Source organism: Anomaloglossus baeobatrachus, chromosome 6, assembly GCF_048569485.1.
Source record: "Anomaloglossus baeobatrachus isolate aAnoBae1 chromosome 6, aAnoBae1.hap1, whole genome shotgun sequence".
Classification (NCBI taxonomy): Eukaryota; Metazoa; Chordata; class Amphibia; order Anura; family Aromobatidae; genus Anomaloglossus; species Anomaloglossus baeobatrachus.
In genome coordinates this window covers 385,236,099-385,245,572 of record NC_134358.1, presented here as the reverse complement: position 1 = coordinate 385,245,572, position 9,474 = coordinate 385,236,099, and the positions used below count along the sequence as shown (strand labels likewise).

The following is a 9,474-nucleotide window of genomic DNA, read 5'->3' as shown; positions in this document are numbered from 1 at the left end:
CAGTGACAGGTGAGTATACAGCAGTTTGTGCAGTGACATCATGAGGGTCATTGGAGTTTCCAATGAACTCTCCTGAACCCCTGGAAGTCACCATCGTGACACTCGCTGTAGCGCAGTTGTCGCAGGGGTGTCATCAGGAGGTCATCAGAGTTCATTGGGAATTCCGATGACCTCCTGGACGTCACTGCACACACACTGCTGGCAGGATACCCACCTGTCACTAGCAATGTCCCCAGCGATGCTGTCCTCGGCGGTGCTGTCTCTCGTGCTGTCACCGTGATGCCCCTGCTCCCAGCTGCTCACTGCGGTGAATAATCAATGAAAATAATGAGCAGGGGTCAGGAGCAGGAGGCAGCAGAGCCAGAGACAGCATTGCTGGATACAGGTAAATATAGAAAATATTTTTATTTAAAAACCCATGTTTTCTCCAGTCCGTGTCACAGTGACGTCACACGGATCACATCAGTGTGCGGTCCGTATAACACCCATGCTGCCGGAGAAAAAATGAACACGTCTCCGTGTGAAATAGCTCTGCCACACGGTGTGAAAACCCAGCTGTGTGAGTACACAATATGGTAACATGGGTACGTGTGACATCCGTGTTAAAAACGGATATCACACGTACCTAAAACATGGATGTCTGAAACCAGACACACACACACACACACACACACACACACACACACACACACACACTTCCAGCGCTACAGAATGCCTCTGGCCGCAGGAAAAGATGGGAGGAAGTTATGCATTGCAGGTCCTATAAACATTCCATCCGCAGCCGCAGGTCGTTGCGTTCCACCACAATGCGTCTCAGGATTCTGACGGCCAGAAAAAAAATCTGTATTGCGGGCTGTGGTGAGTGTGTGTGTTCGCGATCTGATGTGTGCGATCCACTGCAGGTCATCCCGCTCGGCGTCCGGTGAGTTTGATTGCGGGGTGTCCGTTGTCTATAATGCAGGACCCTTCATTATCTTAAACTTTATCTGCATGGACTCTTCAGACCCTCAGCGTCAAGCAAGTTGCGTCCCTTTAAAAAAAAAAAAAGTTTCTCCCCATATGACCTAAATCAGGCCGTGTGAGCCTCATGGAGTTACCGTATTTTTTGGACTATAAGATGCACTTTCCCCCCCCCCCAAATGTTAAGGGAAAGTGGGTGGTGCGTCTTATATTCTGAATGTGGCTGCGGGGAATGAGGGTGCTGCGGTGGAGCGGGTCATCGGTGGCATGAGCAGGCTGTAGCAGCCTGCCATGACCACGTGGGCCCACTCATTTGATATGTACGCCCATCCTCCCACCCATCGTCCCTCAGCGCTGAAGTCGGCGCTGACAGGTGGGCGTGATGATGGGCGGGGGGGTGCGCGCATAATTAACAGCCGGCCCGCGTGATCACCCCTGGCAACTACAGCCTGAAGTGATCATGTGCGGCTGTATTCACTGCCCCCCGCATCATTATCATCAGCGCGGGGGGCAGTGAATCAGTATGCTCACCCATCACCATTGTCTGCAGCATCGCGATCTCCTCCTGTCTGCCGGCCAGCTGATCTGTGTAGAGAGTGGTGAGCACAGCGATGACATCATTGCTGTGGGCGCCGCTAGTCTCCACACAGGTCAGCTGACAGGCAGACAGTAGGATGAGCGATGCTGCAGGAAACGGTGACGGCTCCACACTCCAGCGGCGCTGCTGCCGGCACTGACAGGAGGAGGAGCGATGCTGCATGGAGCAAGGAAAGGTGAGTATAAATGTTTATTTTTTATGTGTGCCACAGGATACAGGCCATTAGCAGGATGGGGGTATATAGCAGGATGGATGGGGGTATATCGCAGAATGGATGGGGGTATATAGCAGAATGGATGGGCTTATATAGCAGGATATGGGCATATACCAGGATGGCGCTATGTAGCAGGATTGGGGCTATACCACGATGGTGGTATATAGCAGGATGGGAATATATACCATGATGGCGGTATATAGCAGGATGGGAATATATACCAGGATGAGGTACATTTACACAAGGATGGGGATCATATACAAGGCAGGAGGATCATTACCAGGATGGGGTACCTTTGTTAGAGAATTTGGGGACATTACCCCCATAACAGTGTCAGCAGCAGATCCTCGCCCCATAACAGTGTGTCATGACCACATTTTTTGTTTAAAATTTTATTTTCCTGTTTTCCTCCTCTAAAACCAGGGTGCGTCTTATGGTCAGTTGCGTCTTAGGCTAGGTTCACATTTCCGTTGTTTTGCATCAGTCACATGCGTTGCTTGACACTTGTGACTGATGCGTTGTACAACGGATGACAAGAATAGAATTAATCGTCGGACTCCGTTGTAAAAAAAAGAGCGATCAGTCGATCGCTCACAGCAGCCGGCCGCCGGCCGCCGGGTGATCAGCCGATCGCTCGACCGCCGAGAATGTGTGCGTGGAGCCAAGCGGGGCCATGGCGCTGAGGACGTCAGTGCCGGGGACTGAATGGCTGGGGACAGGTGTGTGTGTGTACATGCCGAGTGCGGGAGTAGGCGGAGCAGAGTGGGGAAGTGTTGGGCTCTCTGCAAACGTAGCCAGGGTAAATATCGGGTAACTAAGCAAAGCACTTTGCTTGGTTACCCAATATTTACCTTGGTTACCAGCGTACACCGCTTAGCGCTGACTCCTTGCACACGTAGCCAGGGTAAATATCGGATAACTAAGCAAAGTGCATTGCTTAGTAACCCGATGTGTACCCTGGTTACGTGTGCAGGGAGCCAGAGAGAGCATGCGCAGCAAAATCCTACGGATTGCGCTGCTCAAAAAACGTTACATGCTGCGTTCCTGCCACCCAGCGGATCAGTCGGGCGGAGGATGCAATGCAGCATCATCAGTCACAATCCGCCGCTCACACAAGTCTATGGGAACAACGGAATCCGCCAAATGGATTCCGTTGCTTACCAGAGCCGCGGATTGTGACTGATACAAATTGACGGAAATGTGAACCTAGCCTTATAGTCAGAAAAATACGGTATGTCTCCACAAAAGGCAGGAAACACTGAGAAACAAGGCTGGGGCCTAATAATTGTGGCATAAGTGAGAATCAGGGGGCTGCTGAAGACTAAAGATCTGAAGAATTTAGTGGGGGATCTAAATGCGAGGACTGTGTGAGTTGTTGTGGAAACTACCTACAACAATGTGTGAATCTAGCTCAATACAGATCCAACCAGCAGTTACTGCTCACTAATGTCACACCGAGCTTTATAACTATAGAAATGAACATTCATCCCATACTTCTAACACAGTTTTATTAAAACAAGTTTATCAATAATTCTAACAAAAAGGAGAAAAATATATTTATACATTTTTATTATTTATAGAGAACCATTGATTCTATGTTGTACATGGGAATGGGTTACACACAAAATACAGATGTAAATTACAGTGAATAAACCAATCCTCACAGACGGGTACAGAGGAGAGCGGACCCTGCCCTTGGGGGCCCACAGGGTAATGGGGAGGAGACAATAGGTCAGGAATACAAATATATAACAATCAACTTTACAAGTCAATACATTACATTTGAAAGGTTTATTGTCACTTAGATATTTCCTTATTTTTGTAAAGAAAAACACATTTTTTTCAATGAAGCTAACATTAAATTAAACAGAAATACACTCTATACATTGTTAATGTGGTAAATGACTATTCTAGCTGCAAACGTCTGGTTTTTAATGCAATATCTACATAGGTGTATAGAGGCCAATTTTCAACGACCACCACTCCAGTGTTCTAATGGTACATTGTGTTTGCTAACTGTTAGAAGGCTAATGGATGTTTAGAAATCCCTTGAAAACCCTTCTGCAAGTATGTTAGCACAGCTGAAAACAATTTCGCTGATTAGAGAAGCTATAAAACTGACCTTCCTTTGAGCTAATTGAGAATCTGAAGCATTACATTTGTTGGTTCCATTAAACTGTCAAAATGGCCAGAAAAAGAGAACTTTCATGTGAAACTCGCCAGTCTATTATTGTTCTTATAAATGAAGGATATTCCATGCGAGAAATTGCCAAGAAACTGAAGATTTCCTACAACGGTGTGTACTACTCCCTTCAGAGGAGAGCACAAACAGGCTCTAAGCAGAGTAGAAAGAGAAGTGGGAGGCCGCGCTGCACAACTGAGCAACAAGACAAGTACATTAGAGTCTCTAGTTTGAGAAATCGATGCCTCACAGGTCCTCAACTGGCAGCTTCATTAAATAGTACCTACAAAACGCCAGTGTCAATGTTTACAGTGAAGAGACGACTCCGGGATGCTGGCCTTCAGGGAAGAGTGGCAAAGATAAAGCCATACCTGAGACTGGCCAATAAAAGGAAACGATTAATATGGGCAAAAGAACAGACATTGGACAGGGGAAGATTGGAAAAAAAGGTGTGATGGACAGATGAATCGAAGTTTGAGGTATTTGGATCACACAGAAGAACATCTGTGAGATGCAGAACAACTGAAAAGATGCTGGAAGAGTGCCTGACGCCATCTGTCAAGCATGGTGGAAGTAATGTGATGGTCTGAGGTTGCTTTGGTGCTGGTAAAGTTGGAGATTTGTACAAAACAAAAAGGATTTTGAATAAGGAAGGCTATCACTCCATTTTGCAATGCCATGCCATTCCCTGAGGCAGCTGGTATTCAATCTGTAATGGAGTGGCCAGCCTAGTCACCAGATCTCAACCCTATTGAGCTGTTGTGGGAGCAGCTTGCTTGACCGTATGGTTCGTAAAAGTGCCCATCAAGCCAATACAATTTGTAGGAGAGGCTTCTGGAAGCATGGGGGGAAATATCTCCAGATTAACTCAGCAAAAAAACAGCTAGAATGCCAAGGGTCTGCAAAGCTGTAATTGATGAAAAGGAGCATTCTTTGACGAAAGCAAAGTTTGAAAGAGAAAATTATTATTTCAAGTAAAAATCATTATTTCTAACCTCGTCAATGTCTACACTATATTTTCTATTCATTATGCAACTCATTTGATAAATAAAAGTATGATTTTTCATGGAAAACACAAAATTGTCAGAGTGACACCAAACTTTTGAACTGTAGTGTACGTAGAATTAAGCCATGTTGGACATTAGCGACAATAAAAAAAATAAATAAAAAAAATATCATCTTTTGTACCCGAGTCCCGTCTCTTTTAGGTGTAAAAATTGTATTTCTGCATCTACCATAAAAATCTTCTCTCGTTGAATACATTGAAGGACACAGGAAATCTGATGTGGATTAGACCACACTGTTCTCTCGGTCTCTAAGGTGGGACGACGAGGAGCAATTACACCCAGTTGCCAGTAGTCACAACCTGAATTTGAAAAACAAAGGAAGAAGATTAATAACCCACAATTTCCTGTGCGAGCTCCCCCAATGTGCAAAACGGCCCCCTGCCCAGCGGGAGCTTTCCCCAACGTTCAACATGGCCGCCGGCCAAGCGCGAGCCCCCCCCTCGCCAAACGTTCAGCATTGCCGAGCTCAAGCATCGCCAACTTGCAACGTGGTCCACCTGCCCAGCACAAGCCCCCCAACTTGTAGAATGGGCCCCCTGTCCAGCGCAAGCCCCCCAACTTGTAGCGTGGGCCCCCTGTCCAGCGCAAGCCCCCCAACTTGTAGCGTGGGCCCACTGTCCAGCGCAAGCCCCCCAACTTGTAGCGTGGGCCCGCTGTTCAGCGCAAGCCCCCCCCAAACGTGCAGCATTGCCAAGCTTGAGCCTAATCAACTTGCAGCGTCGGCCCTCTGCCCAGTGGGAGCTCTCCCCAACGTTCAACACAGCCCCCTGCTGAGTGCGAGCTCCCTCCAACGTGCAGCGTCGCCCCCTGCCCAGTGCGAGCCCCTCCCAAACATGCAGCATTGCCGAGCTTGAACCTCACCAAGTTGCAGCGTGGGCCCCCTGCCCAGCGCAAGCCCCCCAACTTGCAGCGTGGACCCCCTTCCCAGCGCAAACCCCCCAACTTGCAGCGTGGACCCCCTGCCCAGCGCAAACCCCCCAACTTGCAGCGTCAGTCCCCTGCCCAGTGCGAGATCCCTCCAACGTGCAGTGTCGCCCCCCTGCCCAGTGCGAGCCCCTCCCAAACGTGCAGCATTGCCGAGCTTGAGCCTCACCAACTTGCAGCGTCGGCCCCCGGGCCAGCGCGAGCTCTCCCCCAAACGTGCAGCATTGCCGAGCTCAAGCCCCGCCAACTTGCAGCGTGGGCCCCCTGCCCAGCGCAAGGCCCCCAACTTGCGGCGTGGACCCCCCTACCCAGCGCAAGCCCCCCAACTTGCAGCGTGGACCCCCTGCCCAGCGAAAGCCCCCCCAACTTGCAGCGTGGACCCCCTGCCCAGCGCAAGCCCCCTAACTTGCAGCGTGGACATCCTGCCCAGCGCAAGCCCCCCCCAACTTGCAGCGTGGGCCCCCTGCCCAGCGCAAGCCCCCCCCAACTTGCAGCGTGGGCCCCCTGCCCAGCGCAAGCCCCCCCCCAACTTGCAGCGTGGGCCCCCTGCCCAGCGCAAGCCCCCCCCCAACTTGCAGCGTGGGCCCCCTGCCCAGCGCAAAGCCCCCCCAACTTGCAGCGTGGACATCCTGCCCAGCGCAAGCCCCCCCCCCAACTTGCAGCGTGGGCCCCCTGCCCAGCGCAAGCCCAACCCAACTTGCAGCGTGGGCCCCCTGCCCAGCGCAAGCCCCCCCCAACTTGCAGCGTGGGCCCCCTGCCCAGCGCAAGTCCCCCCAACTTGCAGCATGGGCCCCCTGCCCAGCGCAAGCCCCCCCAACTTGCAGCGTGCGCCCCCTGCCCAGCGCAAGCCCCTCCAACTTGCAGTGTGGGCCCCCTGCCCAGCGCAAGCCCCCCCAACTTGCAGCGTGGATCCCCTGCCCAGTGCAAGCCCCTCAACTTGTAGCATCAGACCCCTGTCCAGCGCAAGCCCCCCCCAACGTGCAGCATTGCCAAGCTTGAGCCTCAACAACTTGCAGCATCGGCCCTCTGCCCAGTGGGAGCTCTCCCCAACGTTCAACACAGCCATCTGCCCAGTGGGAGCTCTCCCCAACGTACAGCATCGCCCCCTGCCCAGTGCGAGCCCCCCAAACGTGCAGCATTGCCGAGCTTGAGCCTCACCAACTTGCAGCGTCGGCCCCCTGCCCAGCGGGAGCTCTCCCAAACGTTCAACACAGCCCCTTCCCCAGTGAAAGCTCCTCCAACATGCAGTGTCACCACCTGCCCAGTATGAGCCCCCCCAAATGTGCAGCCTCTCCCCCTGCCCAGTGCGAGCCCCCCCAAACGTGCAGCCTTGCCCCCTGTCCGATGCGAGCCCCCCCCGCAAACGTGCAGCGTTGCCACCTGCCCAGTGCGAGCTCATTCAAATGTGCAGCGTCGCCCAGTGCGAGCCCCCAAATGTGCAGGGTCGCCCCCTGCCCAGTGCGAGCCCCCCAAATGTTCATGCTCGCCCCCTGCCCAGTACGAGCCCCCCCAAATGTGCAGGCTCGCCCCCTGCCCAGTGCGAGCCCCCCCCAAACGTGCAGGCTCGCCCCCTGCCCAGTGCGAGCCCCCCCCAAACGTGCAGGCTCGCCCCCTGCCCAGTGCGAGCCCCCCCAAACGTGCAGCGTCGCCCCTTGCCCAGTGCGAGTCTCCCAAAAACGTGCAGCGTCGCCCCGCCCAGTGCGAGCCCCCCAAACGTGCAGCGTCGCCCCCTGCCCAGTGCGGGCCCCCCCAAACGTGCAGCGTCGCCCCCTGCCCAGTGCGAGCCCCCCCAAACGTGCAGCGTCGCCCCTTGCCCAGTGCGAGCCCCCCCAAACAAGCTGCGTCGCCCCCTGCCCAGTGCGAGCCCCCCCAAACGTGCAGCATCGCCCCCTGCCCAGTGCGAGCCCCCCCAAACGTGCAGCGTCGCCCCCTGCCCAGTGCAATCCCCCCAAACGTGCAGCGTCGCCCCCTGCCCAGTGCGAATCCCCCCCAAACATACAGCGTTGCCCCCTGCCCAGTGCAAACCCCCCCAAATGTAAAGCGTCGCCCCCTGCTCAGTGCAAACCCCCCCAAACGTACAGCATCACCCCTGCCCAGGGCGAGCCCCCCCAAACGTGCAGCGTCGCCCCCTGCCCAGTGCGAGCCCCTCCAAACGTGCAGCGTCGACCTCTGCGAGCCCCCCCAAACATGCAGCATCGCCCCCTGCCCAGTGCGAGCCTCCCCAAACGTGTAGCGTCGCCCCCTGCCCAGTGCGAGCCACCCGCAAACATGCAGTGATGCCCCCTGCCCAGTGCGAGCCCCCCCAAATGTGCAGCGTCAACCCCTGCCCAGTGCGAGCCCCCCCAAATGTGCAGCGTCAACCCCTGCCCAGTGCGAGCCCCCCCAAATGTGCAGCGTCAACCCCTGCCCAGTGCGAGCCCCCCCAAACGTGCAACGTCGCCCCCTGCCCAGTGCGAGCCCACCAAATGTTCAGCGTCACCCCCTGCCCAGTGCGAGCTCCCCCAAAAATGCAGTCACCCCCTGCGAGCCTCCCCAAACGTGCAGCGTCGCCCTCTGCCCAGTGCAAGCCCCCCAAATGTGCGTCGCCCCCTGCCCAGTGCGAATCCCTCCAAACGTACAGCGTCGCCCCCTGCCCAGTGCAACCCCCCCAAACGTACAGCGTCACCCCCCTGCCCAGTGTGAACCCCCAAACGCACAGCATCACCCCTGCCCAGTGCGAGCCCCCCCCCCCCCAAACGTGCAATATCTCCTCCTGCAAGCACCGACAAACATGCAGCGTCACCCACTGCCCTGTACCCCATTCCTTATGGAAGCCTCCACAGCACCATGCTCACAGCTTCAGTACATTGCCCGTGAGATATACACGACCTAAAGCCCCCAGTAGTGACAGGAAACACTTTTTTTTCTGCCCCCAAAATACAGTGTAAAACCCCAGATTTATAACTAATGAGCAAAAGCTGATTTCCCACCTCAGGGTCAGGATCCGTCCGCTCTGCAGGAGGCCGAGCACTGCTGCTTCCCACTCACAGATCTGCACGGAGGAGGCCCCGCCCCTCCTGGTGACGTTGTTCCCTCAAGAAATCATCTCCTCTGTAGACGCTGCGCTGCCGCCTCTGCGCTGCGGCCCTGACGCTCGGGTTGCACTGTGATCAGCTGACCCGGTCACATTACAGCCGTGTCTCTGACCGGGAAGTCAGCTCCGGCGGTCAGGACAATGGATTGGATTAGGACCCGGCGCGCTGCAGTTTCTTGACTTGACAGCTGCTCTCAGAGAATGGACAGTTTGGTTTTTTTTACCTCTGTATTACGTCCAGTATTGGTGAGTTTTTTACCTCAGTAAAGTCTACATGCACACATTAAGTATTTGGTCTGTTTTTTCATTATTAAGGCCCCCTGCACACATTGAATATTTGATGAGGTTTTTTTACCTCAGTATTAAGGCCACGTGCCGATGTTCAGTATTTGGTGAGTTTGTTACCTCAGTATTAAGGCCATGTGCACACATTGAATATTTGGTGAGGGTTTTTGT

The 9,474-nt window shown here is 54.1% G+C and overlaps 1 long non-coding RNA gene across 1 annotated transcript; it reads right to left on the bottom strand.

Moving 5' to 3' along the window:
• Positions 1 to 3,263: 3,263 nt before the first annotated feature.
• On the bottom strand, positions 3,264 to 9,068 carry LOC142244366 (uncharacterized). Its single transcript, XR_012724527.1, has 2 exons — positions 8,915 to 9,068; positions 3,264 to 5,320 (listed from the first exon to the last, which is right to left on the bottom strand). It is a non-coding gene; the product is annotated as an uncharacterized LOC142244366 (long non-coding RNA).
• Positions 9,069 to 9,474: the final 406 nt, after the last annotated feature.